General features: G+C 41.0%; 1 protein-coding gene across 1 annotated transcript in view; it reads right to left on the bottom strand.

Moving 5' to 3' along the window:
• Positions 1-1,629, bottom strand: part of smtnl (smoothelin, like) — a 122,268-nt gene extending 120,639 nt beyond the window's left edge. Inside the window, exon 1 of the mRNA XM_030381622.1 lies at positions 1,531-1,629. The gene's annotated coding sequence lies outside the window, so the exon portion shown is untranslated. The remainder of the gene's footprint in view (positions 1-1,530) is intronic.
• Positions 1,630-19,006: the final 17,377 nt, after the last annotated feature.

The raw sequence follows: 19,006 nt of genomic DNA, 5'->3' as shown, positions 1-19,006 counted from the left end.
TCATAGTGTATTACTGGGTAATTACCACTGGTAATAAGAAGGTAAATACAGAGGTAGTTACCCGGTAAATACATGGTAAATCATAGTGTATTACTGGGTAATTACCACTGGTAATAAGAAGGTAAATACAGAGGAATTATCCGGTAAATTATAGTGTATTACTGTGTAATTACCACTGGTAATAAGAAGGTAAATACAGAGGAATTACAGCTGAAGTACTAAGTAAAACCTCCACTATTACCCATCAACTCAACTAAGTACCGTGTAGTTGTAGTTGTGGTAATAACTCCGATATTGTGTACTTCCTAGGAAATTAGGCAACCAATTATTAGAAACACCTATTAAATCAAGTTATAATTGTAGTTGTTAAGTGTTAATATATGTGTCAAGTGTTAATATATGATTACGCCCTTACTTTGAAGGGACAACGTGATGACGTCACTACGTTTTTGTGAAGAAACCCGTGGGTCAACTGTCCCCGTTGTTCTGTTGTTGTTGTTGGAACTGACTGGACAGTAGTCAGTCATGTATTCTAGAGAATAAATACGCCAAAGGCTAAAGAGAACCTATCGATCTGCTTATTATTCACCACACAAGAGAAGAGGAGTCACCGCTCCATCTAAACTTAACAGGTTATGGGCCCAGGAAACGCTTGGACACAATGAAAGTATAGCAAGCATCTCGGACAGATTACAGGAAGAAGAAGTTGCCGCGCAGTATAGACACGGAACTTGGACATGCTTAGGCTAACGTGAATGCTTTGTGTACCAGCTTGGAGATACGTGAGCGTTTAGATTCTCGGAAGAAGTGAAACGTGAGTAGCGAAGTATAACGTGAAAGCTAAAGAAGATAACAACCTAGCTTGGCAATGAAAGTATAGCAAGCTAAGAGACTAGCAAAGAGGCTAATAGCCCCCGAGTGAAATTGGCGCGTAAGCAAAAATGGCAAGCACAACGGCAGGAATCATTGGAACAAAGCTCATATTCGATGGATCAGAAGACAAATATGAACTGTGGGAAACAAGATTCCTAGGCCACTTGCACATTCATAAGCTGAAAGGGACAATATTGAATGAGCCTGCCGGAGCCAACGCAGAACAGCTAGCCCTAGATGGCGCGAAGAATGCTGATTGTTATGCTGAACTGGTAAGACTGATAGACGATAAGAGCCTATCGCTGATCAGGCACGATGCAGCCGATAGCCCTGGAAAGCCCTGGGAATATTGAGGGAACATTATTCGGGAAAAAGCAAGCCTGGAATAATCAACTTGTACACGCCTTTGACCAAGTTAAGCATGATAGAGAACGAGAGTGCTACTGACTATATGATAAGAGCGGAGAACGTCATTACTGCTTTGAGAGATGCAGGGGAGACCATGAGTGATGGACTGACCATAGCCATGGTATTAAACAGACTACCAGACTCCTTCAAGCCACTCGCCGTCCATGTAACAGAGAATGAAGATAATGTTACATTCACAGACTTCAAGAGAAGGCTACGGATTTATGAAGAGTCAGAGAAAATACATACCTTAGAATCTGTAGACAACGTGATGAAGACGAGTGTGAGGCCAAGCTGAGGCCCCACCAAAATGCACGCCCGCAGCAGCAGAAAAAGTGAAGACACCGACGTAATATGCTACAGGTGTGGACTAAAAGGACAAGTCAAGAGCTGTTCAGCACCCAGGCTCTGGAACTCCCTCCCCCCACACATAAAACAGTCAGACACCATAACAACCTTCAAGTCACAACTCAAAACTCACCTGTTCAAACTCGCACACAACGTCTAACTGATCACTGTTTTGATTGTTTGTTTGTTTTGTTTTGTCTTGTTTTTTTTAATGTTTTTTTTATTTTTATTTATTATGTTTATTTATTTATTTTTTCGGCAATGTCTTGTTTTTTTTAAACGATTTATGATGACTATATGCTCTGTAAGGTGACCTTGGGTGTCTTGAAAGGCGCCTCTAAATTAAATGTATTATTATTATTATTTATGATCCATAAAAGTGTGGTGCGGTTACTGCAAGACCAACACACACCAAGAATCTATATGCAGAAAAAAGAGGACTCAAGATGGAGCCAGAAGAGTCGCAGAGGAACCAAATAGCAACCAGGATCAACTCTTCAAGGTCAACCACACCAAAAGAAAGAAACCACCGGACAATGTGAACATGAAGGACATCATGGTGGACGGGGGGGCGACATCCCACATTGTCAATGACATCGGAAAGTTCAAGAGCTTCGATTCCGGCCCGAGTCCCATTCAGTGGAGTTGGCTGACGGAACCAAGTGCAGCGGAATAGCACCACGGAGAGGAACAGCGATGATCTACCTACTAGACAACGCCGGACGCCAGCACAGAGCGCTCCTTTGAGACGCGCTGTACATACCTTCATACCCACACGACATCTTTTCGGTTGCAAGAGCAGTAAACGGAGGAGCGACGATCACCTTTCAGAAAGAGGACAGTCGCATGGTTACCAACAATGGCAGCAGGTTTGATATCTATGAAAGTCAAAATTTGTTTTACTTGCCAAATGTAGAAATTAATGTTGATCAATGTAAACAATGTGTGTGTCATGATGTAATACAACCCGGTATCACGCGATTTCGTGCTCATGCGCACGAACGTTAATCTATTGAATCGTGTTCCAGAGCACGATAGTCAGACTTTTTTCGTGCTACACAGAACGAAATGTAAACCAATGCATTCTGAATGGGAGTGTTCTCAGACAATTAACGTGCTCCACAAAACGCTACGAGCAAGAGAGAGAGGGAGGGACAGAGAGAGAGAGAGAGAGCGAGAGAGAGGCTTAATCAGAAAGGGTGTGCGCAGATAGTACAGTGCACCCTAGTTATGTTTATGCCAAAACCACAAATTCTATATATATATATATATATATATAGCCTAATTTTATATATTGCCTATATATATATATTTCAGAGGCGATTTCTCTAAGACTGCAAGGGAAGCTCAGCTTCCCCTAAAATTTCGAATATTAAATTGTCAAATATGTATTGTTGTGTTAACATTTCATTGACTACAAATTCGTTAAAATACGTTCATGTCGAAGACGAGTAACATAAGAATCTTATCCAAGACTGACTCGATTTTGTTAACTTCTCATACATTCCCGTAATGTCAATGCATTAGACCGTAGAAGCCGAGCGTCCATTCACTTCAATGAGACTGCATGGAACAGTTTTTTTCATTGCCTCGAAACTCGACGGTCATTGGATAAATGCCCAGATTTGTCCCGCCCCCGGACGCTCAGCGTCTCTGGGGGTGGATGGAGCAGAGGGCTGGCCTGGGCTAGCCTGGACGCTGGGCTTCCGCGTTATGATTGGAGGATCAGTCGAAAGTCTGAATCACTTTTTGATTGACAGCTATTTTGAGATATACACAGTCACTTCACTATCTGAGTTCAGTCCCATCGCGGATTTTGCAAGTGAAGTCTCATGACAAACTGCAACACATTTCTTGGTATTTGCTTGGCGAAATTGCTTCCATTATTAATTTAACACATTTATTGTATTTCCTTGTTTCAGTTTAACATACTTTCCGCATTTCCTTGTTCCGAGATTAATATAGTTTCGTTAGTTCGTTCATTTATACTGTTGGCTAGGTCGGAGTGAACTAGCCAGCTAGTAAGGTGCACACGATGGCAGACTATGCTAATATCGTCGACCTGATTTTGGCGAAGCTATTTGACAGTCTTCCTTACGAGGAGAAATGTAGGATTAAACAGCAGGGCAGATCAACACCTAAGATTGATTTGGTGCAAAAAGTAGGGAAAGGTAACAGGTCTTTTCAGCTCTCCTGGTATGAGAAAGTTAGCTGGCTGACTGGAAGTGCTGTAACAAAGAAAATGTACTGTTGGCCATGCATCTTGATGAAACCATCTCAGGGATGTGTTGTCTGGTCAAAATTTTGTTTTGGGGATCTGTCTAACTTTGACAGGGCATATAAAAGGCATGAAAAGAGCAATGAACATGTGAGTGCATGTGCAAGGTTAAGCTGCCTGGGCAGGGTCAGGGTTGAACATGCACTCAATGAAGGTGCTCGCATTCAAGTGGCAAAACACAATGAGGCAGTCAAACAAAACAGGGCCTTCCTAAACCGCCTTATTGATGTAACTTCCTTGCTTGGCCGGCAGGAGCTATCATTTAGGGGGCATGATGAGAGTAGTGAATCATCCAACAAGGGGAATTACAGGGAGTTCACAGAAACACTATCTAAATATGACTCTGTCCTGGCCACACAATTCCAGTCATCAGCTGTGTTTTCTGGTATGTCTCATTCCATCCAAAATGACTTGATCTCTGCCCTTGCAGCCACTGTTTCTGATGAGATCAGAGATGAAATTCAAGCTGCTCCCTTTTTTGGATGGCAAGTGGATGAAACAACTGATATTGCTTGCCGTGCCCAACTCTCTGTCATTGTTCGCTATGTTGACCATGCCGGTAAAATTCAGGAGCGCTTTATTGGGTTTTTTGATGTTTCTGGGGGGCGAGATGCTCAGTCTGTTTTTGAGGTATTAAATGAAAACATGCAGGGCTACAATTTTAGGGATAAACTTGTGTCACAGACATACGATGGGGCTGCTGTCATGGCTTCAGCCCTCAATGGTCTGCAGGCCAAAGTGAAGGCAATTGCACCCAGTGCAATGTTTGTGCATTGCTATGCACACAGACTTAATCTGGTGCTGTCACAAGGGGCTAAATGCTTGTCTGAGTGCAGAGTATTTTTTGCATCACTCTCTGGGTTTGCCACATTTTTCTCTAAATCCACAAAGAGGACAAATTTTCTTGAGTCTGCAGGCTGTTCAAGGTTGCCCAGAAACGCTCCTACTCGATGGAATTTCACATCACGGATAGTGAACACTGTGGCAAACAACTATGATGGCCTCCTGCAGACTTTTGATAACATCATTGCAGATAAGACAATGGATGATGACACATTGGATTGTGCCAAAGGTTTTGTGAGGAAACTGGAGGATTTTGAGTTTGTGTTCATGTTGTACACATATGAAAAAATCTTCTCCGAGACTGATGTGGTCTTTGATATCGTCCAGCAGAGGGCCATGGATGTTCTTTACTGCAAGAAAAGAATTGAGTCTCTTCTTGCTTTTGTCAAAGAGAAGAGGTCAGAGGGGGATTTCCAGGCTGTTTATGAGAAAGCAGCAGGTCTCACATGGGACCCACGAAATGAGCCCTTGAGAAAGCGCCGTCAATCCCAATTCCAGGATCCCCAGGAGCGCTACAGAAATCTGTACATGGCTATCCTTGACAATCTGATGGAGCAGATTCCTCTGCGTTTTTCAAATTTGGAAAGTTTGCACTTCTTAGAATTAGTCAATCCAGGGAAGTTTGATGAAATGAGAGAAGTGTTTCCAGAGGAGGCAGTCCAGAGTGTCCTGGAAAGTTATGGCCAATACTTTGATTTTGGGAGACTGAGGTCTGAACTTCAAGTCCTGTATTCAAATCAGGACTTGCAGGGTAACAGGGGAAAGCTGTGTGATTTCTTGCTTTTTCTAAAAGACATGGAGTTGGACAGTGCAATGCCTCAGTTGTATAAACTGTTATCATTAGTGGCAACAATTGGAGTTACATCTGCGGGTGTAGAAAGGAGCTTCTCCTGTTTAAAAAGGCTTAAATCTTACACCCGCAACACAATGGGCCAAGGCCGTCTAAGCAGCCTAGCTCTGCTGGCCATTGAGAGGACAATGGTCAAGTCCCTGGAAAAGACGCCTACTTGGTACAACAGGGTCACAGACCATTTTCTTGAAAAGGAACGGAGGGCCGAATTGAGGTATAAATAAATTGACAACTATTTTGATGTAGGCCAAAAATGAGCTTCCCCTCTTTAAAAGACCAGCAGCCGCCACTGATATATTTATATAGGCTATATATATAATCAGGCTATAATTATATTATTTAGCGTGTAATGAGACAATCTATAGCCAAATTGTCGAAGACGCCCGAGAATCTCCGGAAATATCAGCATGGGAAATCGGCGCATGAGACCCATGAACCTATAAAGAAAGACGTCATCTCAAGCGGGAGAGAATGTTTGCAGTGCTGGTTTGTGTCACGTAAGTACAGGGCTCTCAAGTCTCATGCATTCGGCGTGAGACACACGCAATTCAACCCATGCACACGCTCGAACCTGGTCTCACGAAAATACTAGACATTGTCACGTTATTTGATCTATTAAAACGTGATCATGGTCACGCATTTTCTAAATTTTGTATTTCAATTGGAAGTATTTGTCGTGTCACTAAGCACGACTTCCACACTAAGGCCGTTTCTCAATTCCAAGTACGCAAACTACGGACTCGTGGACTTCGAAGTTCGTACTTGGCAAGTCCGGACTTTAAGTACACACTTCCGAGGACGGGAGTACGCACCTGCAATTGGAACAGCAGCAGACTCGATGACGTCACCAGCTCAGCTCGTCTGTTAACTGTGCTACGGCCTCATGTAGGCATATAATTACTGAACAATATAAACAAATTATATAAAACTAAACACCAGCCTCTTTAGTTTTAAAATAGTATGTTAGTATTTTGAATGAATATAAACGAAAAGTTACGCGTATTCACACAGCAAGCCAGCTGTACCCTACATATAAACAGTAGGGCTGTCACTTTTTCCAAAAATGAAATTCGAACGAATTTCGAATGTCCATAATTAATTCGAATACATTCGAATTAATGTATTCCCCCCCCCCATAGAACACGACAACAGTCTTGATTTTTTATGTTGCTCTTTTTATTTCTTGTGGAAATCACGTATTCCTACTGAATTCATAACAGCACAGGATAAAAACACATCTTTGATAACACATTTGTAAACACAACAAGAGGAAGCTCCGACACACAAGTGCGGCTGTCTTTTACACATTAACAATAACTAGCGCGGCTGTACACTCTGTGCTGCTCCGCTCGGCAGTTGTTCCTCTGCTGCTACATTTCGGTGGTAAGCTAGCAGATGAGTGCGCAAATTTGATGTTGTCGATAAGTACGACAGCTCTCTTTTACAAAGACGACAAACGGCCTTGTCTTTGTTTGTGACTTTTCCACCCACGGTGTAAAAGCCAAAATGCTTCCATACGCTGCTTTTTAAATGTGATGGTGTCGTTATGGTCCGCTCAGCATTGTACTCCTCGCAATTCTCCATTGTTAATCGCAGTTTTTTAATAGCCGTATCTCGGTTCGCGTTCTCTTCAGTTACGTTTTGTTTCAAAGCCCTCTTGGCCTATCTGTATCGAATGTTGATTCAACATTCGATACAGATAGCCAGGCCAAGAGGGTCGGCAACAGGTCAAACTGATATAAAATGTTAGCGCGCCCTCTGCTGGATCGAAAGCAGACTACTTAAAATGGTCTGAAGTTCTTATGAGACGGCAGCACACACACACTTCGAATTTGAACATTTCACCCCACCTTCGAACGAATATTCGAACTTCGAATAAAAAGTGACAGCCCTAATAAACAGTGGCTTGAAAAAGATTGTATGAGATTGCCGTTTCTCAATTTTCCTATATAGCCTATTATTATATTATTGGAGAGTAGGCTATTGATATAAGAATTACGAACGAGCGAGAATAGAATAGAATAGAAACACACACACACACACACGATCAGATGGATCCGACCGGGATTTGCGTTGCGATGGGTTTCCTCCATCAGCGAATATCAATCATAACTATAAATATACAATCATATACAAATTATATTAACCTTGTTTACATAATTATTATGCACATTAGAAGGAACTGTATACATTCTCCCTGTATCTTAAAATGTATACGTTCCTCTCTCCAACTGAGAGAGGTTGTGTAAACTTGTTTACAGCCATGTCTTACAGACATGCAGACATGTCCAATTTCCACCTATTGTATTACAAATTTACTCGGCCTTAGGTCACTCCCACTCCCTACCCACAATGAAAACGTTTTCCTATAAGAATCTTGTTCATCTATTGTCTCGCTGAATGTATCCTTGGTAACTTTGCTGCCTGTACTTTTCCCATTTATTTATTTTATTTTATTGGTTTAGTTCAGGGACATTGCACACTAATCGACATTCAAAATGTAAGTGAGCCAGAGTTAGCCTGAGAGGCTAGTTTTCATTTGTTGTCCCCTGCCAGATATTCAAAAGGCAACCTAAAATTACAGAAATAAAATGCATAAAAACAAAGATTAAAAAACAACATAGTCGTAAGAATGAATTGACAGACAATGGCAAACAAACAATAAAATAAGCAGACAATAAAACAATAAAACACAGTGTACATTAAACATTTTAGGAAAGTGCAAAAAACAGTAGATTAGGGCTGTTTCCCAAAGTGAAGGCTGCAGCCTTGCTAGGACGCATCCTTGCTAGTTTGTAACGTTTGTAGCTTTTGTAACGTTCAGACATTGGAACGACTTGGTAGTGTGGAAGCGCTTCCGCTTTTTAATACTGCGTGTCCGCTTGTAGACACATGTGCGCTTATGAATAAAACATGGCCGCAATCAAGCTGATCGATATTTATTTGACTTTTGTCTGTTATGAATGCGGTCATGTCTCCTTCGCATGGAACCTCTTTGGGGAAGTCACAAAAGCTTTGTTGCGGTTGATCGAATCGTCTTTATTAAAAGGAAAATCCATTCAATTTTTATAAAACTAAGTGAAATTGTCTGAGAACTTAATTCATCTTACTTCATGCATCACATTTACAGTACGGTTGATTACTATTATGCAGGGGGGAATAGACAAAGAAAGAGATGATAAACATGTATTTATTTGGATATATTATTTAACTGATCTGATTCATTCATTCATATATGCCTACAATCTACCAGTGCTTTGAACACATAAGTATATCATATAAAATACAATTATATACGTTCATTCAAAATTACAAACATTGCAAATGATCGGTTGTGCATTAATTTTACAACATTGGATAGTGGCACTATCCCTTCCACCGGTAAACAAATGTTTGTGCGCCACCCTAAGGCGCACAAAAGCCTCGGTTTGCTGGGCTGACCCTAAAAAAAAAAAAAAAAAATAATGTAATCTTGTGAGTGAGTAAATTGACATTGGTGACAGTGGAGTTTAACACCAGCTATGTCCATGCAAAATATAGCAACGTATCATTAAGTTGCAAAAACGTTTGAAAAGTGGCACAGGTCTTTAGCCTTGATTATTTGCATTAACATGATGAATCTATAAAAAGCAATACGGCACAAAATATTTCTGAAAGCTAATATAACTTCACTTCATTTGAACGTGTACTGCTCTGCCATTTTCAAGAACCCGCCCAGTGAACGCAGAGGATTGTGGGTAGTTTTGGCTCGTCTAGGATGCAGCGATGCATCCTTGAAAAATCTCGGAATTCTCAAAAACAAAGGACGCAAAAATGGCGCGGCTTTCGAGTGTCCTCAACATTGGAACAGTGCTTGTCGGCGTTCTATGACGTAGCGTCCTTAAAAGGGCGGCCGTTGAGCATGCTTCCTTGACATTGGGAAACAGCCTATAGCTCGACAAATGCACCTACAATAAAAACACATTCAGCAGCATAGAACACAAACATGCAGAACAAACATATATAGCAGCATAAAGCACAAACATGCAGCACAGACATACAGCAGCCTAAAGCATAAGCATGCAGCACAAACATATACAGCAGCATAAAAACACAAACATGCAGCACAATTAACTTAGACACTAACATGACCTGCACCGGACAGGAGCACACAAGAGACAAGCAAGCAGGACACAGCATTTACCAAGAAGTCGGCAGAAGAAGCAATTGCAGTCCTAGTGTGTACATAATTGATGACCAATAAGCCATATTTTCAGCTGTCCTGAAAAGGGATGGTAAGAACTAATTTCTCTAATATGAGCTGGTAGTGAGTTCCATTCCTGTGACGCTGTAACTGAGAATGCTGAGTGGCTAAAGGCACTTTTTCTAAGGGGTACTACACAGTCTCCCCGGGACGAGCCTCTGGTTGTCCGGTTTGTATTTGACCTCGGAGTGATACACTGTTGAAGTGGTAGGGGGCTTTGTAGTGCAAAATTTAAAAAATGAGGCAAAGATTTGCATACTTTATTAGGTTGTCCCAGCTCAGAAGTTTATACTTTCTTAAAATTAGACAATGGTGGTAGGTGTTTGACTTCCGGTCCAAGACTTTCAGGGTTCGTTTATACAGTGTTTCAAGTGGTTTAAGTGCTGTCTTATTGGCTTGTGCGAAGCTGGTCAAACAGTATGTGAAATGTGACATTATCATAACATGCATATAAATCTTTGCTGCATCAGTTGTCATTGAATTTCTAATAAAGCGAAAATTCGATAAGTTAAACTTAACCCTGTGACCTTCTTTTTTTACATGAGATTTGAATGACAATTGAGAGTCGATTAGGAGGCCAAGGTACTTGAACTCAGAGACAACTTGTAATTTTACTCCTGACAGCATTATGGCTGGGTCTGGAGTGCTACATTGCTTTTTGGAAAAAAACATGCAGACTGTTTTTGATCATGATCATGCTTTAAGATTAAATCAAATATTTCGCTGTCCGACGTGTCCGCGAGAGAAGTTTCTCTTCATCAAATGGCTTTGTCGGCAGGATCCCAATATGAGATCCTCAGACTGGTAAGTTATGTTTTGTTAAATGACTATATCTTGCCATTCTGACCCTCTGACGGGATCCGGAATTTGGAAAATAGATGAACACATGCGAATAGTATCTGACCCGGACCTTTGGAGGCGATTAGCACTAAAACAAATATTCAGCTCACTTCTTAATGTGACGTATGCAGGGGTGTTGGCGGAGGTTTATAACGACCTTGGACTGCAACGTTTTGAGATTCCTATGAGCAGATGTACAATACTGTTGGTAATTCCTTTGTATTGACTCTACTCGCTAAAATACGACTCTTATTAAGGGTAATAATCCCTCCAGAGAACTTCGTACATTAACAAGAAAGAGGGGATAAGTGGACATCATTGCCCTGCCTCTGGTATGATGAATGTATACAAGTGGTTTATTTCATATAAGAGTGAATATGACGCCCTCGGGAAGAGCGATCTAAAAGCATGAGGTTTCATTTAAATTCTTGTTTAGGCGGAGGCTCTGTCTGATATTTTTTGCTAAAATATCCAATAATTAGGTATCCCTACGAATTGATGATCCGTACTACGTAGGCATCAAGGATTGGCCGGTAGTACACTGTTTGTTCCTACGAATGGTAAGCTTGTGCCTTGTGGATCATTAGCAAGATTCCGCACTGCAGACTCTCTCTTGTTATGTGACGTATGTCGGAGTGTTGGCGGAGGTTTATCACGACCTTGGACTGCAACGTTTTGAGTTTCCTATCCGAGTGGATGTCCTGTACCATCGGAGATTCCTTTGTATTGGCTCTACTCGCTAAAATACAACCCTCATTAAGGCAAGGCAAGGCAAGGCAACTTTATTTATATAGCACTTTTCATACACAAGGCAGACTCAAAGTGCTTCACATATAAACATTGTCATACAATAAAATAAAATAAAATAATAGATAAGTAAAAGAAAAACATATGCAAAGAAATGGTTAATATAGAAAAAGGCATTTTAGTATTAAAAAAAATAAAGAAAATAAAGGCAAAGTTAAAAAAGCTTTTTAGAAAGTAAGGGTAAAAACCCTCCAGAGAACTAGGTACATTGATAGAGTTAGGTTGGTAAGAATTCCAAGAAAATTCCATTCAGTAAGTAGTAATAAACCAGTTTGGGATCCCACATACGGCCAACCAGTTTTGGACCTCAGATGAATGGGTAGTGTATGTCCCTCGGAAGATAAGCAATTCTGACCCGGACCTTTGAAAACCGTTTTTGCACTGCTCGCGGCCCTTTCACTGGTATGATGAATATAGACAGGTCTATTTCAAATAGGGGTGATGATTGCGCCCACGGGAAGACCAAGTACGATGAATTGAGTGGCCTCATGTTGTTTGAGCCTGAATGAATCAATGTACACAAAATAGAGGAGCCTCCCAACCTAAAGACGGCGGAAAATTTGATTTAACTGTTCAACTTTTCTTGTCATCTTACTAAACTTATCTTATTTCAGAAAAGTGGACGAGTCGTAAAACTAAATATAATAGAGAGATAACGTCCGGCCTTTACGGACGAAAACAGTGCCAGCAGGTAAGTATGGCACTGAAACACCCTCGGTTGTGAAAAGAAAAAATATATAAAGAACATCGTTGTGTCTCATCCCAATAGTTATGTTATGTATTTTTCGCGCCGTGTTTCTATCCTTTCATTCCATGCTTTGCTTTCATGTTGTCTACAACCTCTTGTAGACCCTTCTTCTCTCCACAGCGCTGGAGAAGCAGTTTTACGCCGTCCCGAAATTCTAAATGTATTCGAATGCGATTGTAATAGATTTACTGCTGAGTTGTATTAATCAACCCAGTCTCACCAATATGCGTACAGATCGCACGGTTTGACACTTTCAAAATGCGTGAAGGTTGAAGCGTATGCGTCCTTTGAGACACCCTTTGATATATAAGAGACCCCAAGGTACAGCTTACTTACATTTTCTCGACTCAGTCACCTATTGCATCACTTCCTTTAGGGCTTCGGCCTCCTAATTGATCATTGTAGTATAATTGAATGCCCTCTTTCATATATATGATACCTCCACCACTGGGACGTGGCAACAATTCTCCAAATCCATATGGGGAGGGGGGGGGGATGCTTGTGGACAGTAGGGGTGTACACTAGACATAAATAGGAAGCAAACTCAGGAGAAGGAATGACCTCACAAATATTTATTTAATAAATTGTTTCAAATAACCCTGCCTCGTTAAATCAATGAGCTTGGTGTTTTGCTTTCAAAAATAGGTTATAGAAGAAGTCTAAACTGCAGAAAATAAAAACATCCAAGCTGGAATTGGACCTTGGAATATCTGTCTATTTTTTAACCATCGGACCCTAGTTTACGACAAAAACAACACAATTGACGGCAGCTCCTTTGCCGCGTGGTTTTTAGAGCCATGTAAGGATTAGAGGGGGTGGTTGATAGCAACCACCATAGCAACCATGACGGTCAAGTGACTGGATGCAGCCCCGTTGAAAAAAATAGAATACCACCCTACACACCCAGGAGCTTCAAAGATGCTTCAAAGATGCACATTTTTCTGCAATAATCCAAAATCCAATGGAAAAACCCGTTGGCTTTTTGTCAAGGGAACCCAGGGCGACGCTCACTTCCGGGTTGGCCAACATACGTCATCCCTCCACCACTCTATACTGTAATAACACATGTTGAAGTTGAATGATAATGAATGAATTTATTCTTTATTCTGCCTTAGTATTCATTTATTTATTTAGCAGCGAAATGCATTGTGTGTGTGTGTATGTGTGTGTGTGTGTGTGTGTATAACACGCTATTTTATGTTGAAATGCGACGTAATCCAGTGTTCACGAAAACGTACACTGTCAACGTATGCTTTTGGCGACTGGGTTGGCTCTCAGATATACATGTTTCTAACAAGATGATATCATTAAAAGTTACATAAAGTAACGGTTTAATAACACAAATGCAGGAAACACGTGAGCTGCTAGTTTAGCGAAAGCAGCGTCCCTAACAACCTGACGTTGTTGAAACATGCGAGCGAGCCGATAAAATCTTCTTAATAACTATAAAACTAAAGATCAGACACAATCACTGACTGAAGATTATGCAAGTAAAAAGTATATTTCTCGCTAGAAATGTTATTAGAAACACGTTTAACGGTGAATCGGTCCTAAAATATTGCATTTCCCATTCAGATAATAAAGATTAATAAAGATCATACACATTCACTGACTGAAGATTATTCAAGGAAAAAGTAAATTTCTCGCTAGAAATGTCATTAGAAACACATTTAATGGTGAATCTGTCCTAAAATATTGCATTTCCCATTCAGTTAATGCTGGGTTTTGCGCATCATATGCACGCGAAATGGACGCATCCGCCCTCCACAGTAGTTAATGCTGGGTTTTGCGTATCATATGCACGCAAAATGGTCATTTGGCGTATGTACTGCACGCATTTTGAAAGTGTCAAACCGTGCGATCTGTACGCATATTGGTGAGACTGGGTTGGTATTAATATGATCTGAGAGATCGTATAGATTTTTTTCCAGATAAATAGCAATGTCCAAGGAACGCATGCCCGAAAAACGTAGCAGTTCAGGACACTGATCCAGAGCCAGAGGACCATTCAACTCTACAGAAGTTTTTTCTTCAAACAGGTTTGATTGACAAACCACGAGTGAGTACCCTGAAACTAACATAGAAATAAATAAATCAGGCTCCTTTGAGGCATTGACTTTACTCTGATTTACAAATTTTGTACAAAATATATTAATATCATTCAGTTAGGTAACATTTCTTTGTTTCTTTATCAAACAGATCTGTGATCTCCATTTACGTTGAGTTCCACATGTTTTAAAATTATTAAATAACATTAACATACTTTTAGCATTAAAGAATTCATGAAGTAAAACTATAACCCAAGTGATTGTGTTTTGTTTCGTATATCCCTATCTGTTGTATCAGCTGTGTGTGTATTCCTTTATTTGTATTAATTTGTTAATGTCTGACTCCCACATAAGGAAGAGTAAAATGGGCGCCCATTCATCAAAACGGGACGCTAAGGTGACAATAACGGTATCTAAGCAAATTATAAAAAGATCGGACCTGGTAAGAACCCGCTATGGTAAGAAAAAAAACGATCCTATAGTGCCACCAAGATCCCCCGCAGATATAGTTTTGAGAGAAGAAGGCATATACTCGGTCTTTCCATTTACTTATGATTTGTACGAATGGACAGATGGCAGTTGGCCAATAGGTGGTTCTTTTGATTCTTGCAAACTACAAGAATTAAAAGAAACAATAACATCTGGAACAGATCCGAAATGGGATTTTCATTACACACAGAATTGTTTTCATGCATGGATTTGCACGGCAAAACGTCACCCAATACCGAAACCAGCTAAACAAGACTTAACTCCAGAAATCGCGTCTAACATTTTCAAAAAAACTATGCAAATCAACCCAGATTGGCCAGAAGTGTATAGAACAGCTCTGTTGAACATAACAGCAACTAGTAATGCAGAACATGTTGATAAATTAATGACTGAAATAGAGTTAACAGCCGCAGAATTAGACGCTATTAAAACAGCCCAAAACAACATAAAAGACAAAACCGTCCTCGCTACACTTTGTGTATGGAGCCAACGTCAACTCGTTATAGACCTAAACAGATTGCAGAAACTAGCGCGTAAAGTAGGACTTTCCGTTAACCAAGACTGTACAGGATTGTTTCCCAAACTGCCCACAGACAACGGACTAGACGACACCGAACTCACCGCAATAGCAATCGCAACCCGAAAATCCAAAGAATCGAATCAACTTGGTGCTTCAGGTACAGCGTCTAGCGCTGTACCAACAATACCAATTACAACCACTTCACAGTCGTGTCAAATTGAGCAATGCCCGAAAATAACAATAGGCGACACCGCGATATTGAAACCTTGATCACCAAGTGAAGCGCAATCAATGGCCAAAGATGCTCCAGATCCCCTTCGCGCGCCAACACCTTTTTTACATTGGTTGAATCAAATGTGTACAATTTACAGTCCATTACCAGGAGACGTGTTAGGCCGCGTTCACACTAGACTTCTTTTTTTAGAAAAAAGCGCCGCCTTCTGCGTCTTTTTTACATGCAACTCTATGGGAAAAAGCAAAACGGCGGACGCCTTTTCAGAAAGGCGCCGCCTTTTATAAACTTCTAAAAAAGCGCAACCTCCGACGCCTTTTTGAGTTCAATTTTCTCAACTTTTCAGAAAGGCGCCGGGTGACGTCAAGCGCCTTTTTGACAGCTGACCAATCAGGACGAGGAGAGTAGGTACACGCGTACCTTCCCTAGTAACATTCTATCTTAGTTACCGGTGCCCTCTAAAAAAAACCAAGATGGAGAAGGTACCAGTAGAGACACTCGTAATTGCTGTGGCTCATTATACTGAATTGTATGATTTGAGTCATAAGAGGTACTCAAACATCCACCACAAGGAGTCAATCTGGGAACAGATCGGCAGGACTTTGGGTTTTTTTGACAAGTACACGTGAACTCTCATTCAACTGACTCTGATTCAACTGACGTTACTTTGTATTCATCGATATCGTAACCCAACCTATTAATTGATATCGTAATCCGCCCCAGTTTTTAAAAGTGACAACCCATTATAAACCTTTATAGATCGAAAAATATTTTATCAATCAATCTTACATATTTTAGTAACGGTGGGTGTCTAGATTACGACTGGTTACGACTGGTAACTTGTTTGGAATTTCAACTGAACTTTTTTGAAAACCGTGTGTTCCGTTATTTCCCGTTGTGTTAGAATAGCGATAGATAGCCACAATAGGTATAACGAGTGTAGACTTATGCCAGGTTCATTTTTATCATAGCAAATGCATGCAGCAGAAAGTGGAAATACTTGAGGGACAAGTACAAGAAGGAGAAGAGAGAGGAGCAGGAGAAGTCCAGGAGTGAAGCTGAGGGGGGAGTCACGAGGAAATGGAAGTACCTCCATATACTGGAGTTCCTAGAGCCTTATAATCAGGACAGGGAGACCACCTCTAACTACCATCCGCAGAAGGCAACAGTTATCCTAAATAATATTTGTTCAGAGGCAGGACAGGTAATTAAGTAGGCGATTATTAGGAATGTGTATACAGAAAAGCAGTGTGTATGGGGTTAATTCATGTATAAACCTGGAACATGCTAATACTTCTAATAATGTTCTAATAAGTGCTGTGTTGGGTTTTATTTAAATTTTTACTACAGGATCAAGCTGAGGAAAGCCTTGACCTAGAGGATAGCCTGATGCTTTACGAAGAGACCCCTGAGGCAACCCCTGAAGCAAACCCTGAAGCTGAAGTGACCCCCATAACCCGCCTCCCTCACCAACTTGCGCACCTTACCGGGACCCTTCACCGAGGACCACGTCTATTGGCAGGGGGAAGAGGAAGGCACCACAAGATATGACCGCATACCAGGCCCAAATTCTTCAAAGAATTGACCACTCTAAATACACAGAGACACAACATTACCTCCTCAGTCTGGCACCCGCAATTGACCGGTTAGACCCGCGAAAACAAACCCTGGCAAAGCTTCGGATTCAACAAGCCTTGTATGACATTGAATTTGGAGAATAGTGTATACTATTCTCCAAATTCAATGTCATATAAGGCTTGTATAGTATAAAAATAGTGTTATATAAAATAGTATAAATATAGTTTATATAGTAGTAGTAGTATATATATATTGTATAGTATACAATAGAGTAATATAAAATAGTATAAATATAGTTTATATAGTAGTAGTAGTAGTATATATATATTGTATAGTATAAAATAGAGTAATATAAAACTAGAGTAATATATGTAGCATATAACTAGAGTAAAATATTTGTATATATTTACATCATTATTGTATTTGTTATTGTTATGATTATTGATGAAAATAAACCTATAATTATATTTACTTTACCTGCAGTCATTAATCACATTGTTGACATTGCCTTGACACATTGCTTAATTTGTTCTTTAAATGACAACTCACAAGACCACACCTCAACTGATTTAGTTTTTAAAAGTTTACTGAAGGGCATGTGGGATGTGCAGGGGGCGGTTCTGCCAGGGGACTTGACCAGCTTCAGATGAAAAATAAGTTGTGAAGTTGGTCCTCACAGTAATGGCCTCGTTGCTGGCGTTGTTGCTGCCAACCCTGCCAATACTTCTCATTCCAGCAGATGGTTCTGCTGGACCAGTCAGTGCCTCTGTAGCACCCCCCCATCGCAGAAAGTTGTGTAGTATACACGTTGCCTTGACAACTGACTCTGCTACCTGTGGTGACACACTAAGCACCCTCCGGTATATCCTCCATTGCCGAAGGTACACTCCACCATTCTCCTGGCGTGAGAGAGGCGGTAATTAAAAACACGCTTTTCCCCGTGAGTGTGCCCAGGGTAGGGGCGAAGGAGATTTCTCCGCAAGGGGAATGCCTCGTCCGCCAGGAAAACATGAGGAATGGGCCCCAAGTTCTCTGCTCCAGGTAGGGGGGCATCCCCAGGGAGGTTGAGGGTCACCTGCCGCAGGGCAGACCCAAAGGCAGAGGCAGCTAATGTTCCTCCATCACTATTTTTGCCATAGGCTCCAATGTCGACCACCCTAAAACGATAGTGGGCATCGACTACCGCCAACAGTACAATGGAGAATGACTTCTTGTAATTAAAATAAAGGGAGCCGCTTAATGGAGGTGCCTCAATGACAACATGCTTCCCATCCATTGCCCCTACGCAATTGGGAAATGCCCACATTCTTGCAAAATCCTCTGCAATCTTCCTCCACTCAGCCTCTGTAGGAAAGGCCAGGAACTCCCCAGACAGGCAGTCCCAAATGGCCTCGCACACACTCCTGACTATTCCAGCCACAGTGCTTATTCCTACTCTAAAGTGGAAAGCAATGGACCGGTAAGAGTTCCCTGTTGCCAAATACCTAGGAAAAAATACACACACAAAAAAGATTGTTGTTAAAATGTGTTACAAAACACACTCACTCAGAGCCAATGATGTACTTTACCCCCTCCTTAACCTGGTGTCTCTCTCTCTAACACACAGACACACACACACACACACACACACACACACACACACCTACTGTACCCTCTCCTGGTGTCACTATATCTTATTTATTTATGTGTTTATTTGAAAAGGGACAGTGTACATTGATAAACATTTCCAAGAAAATGTAAATGCACGGGAATTAGCTTGGTTAAGGCTAGGTTAAGTTTTCATCCTAACAGACAGCTCTCTCTCTCTCTCTCTCTCTCTCTCTCTCTCTCTCTCTCTCTCTCTCTCTCTCTCTCTCTCTCTCTCTCTCTCTCTCTCACGTTAGTTAATGTTACCCACCTCA

The sequence above is a fragment of the Gadus morhua genome, chromosome 16 (genome assembly GCF_902167405.1).
Source record: "Gadus morhua chromosome 16, gadMor3.0, whole genome shotgun sequence".
In the NCBI taxonomy this organism is placed as follows: Eukaryota; Metazoa; Chordata; class Actinopteri; order Gadiformes; family Gadidae; genus Gadus; species Gadus morhua.
The sequence above is the reverse complement of the archived record's forward strand: the minus strand, read 5'-3'. Positions and strand labels throughout refer to the sequence as shown.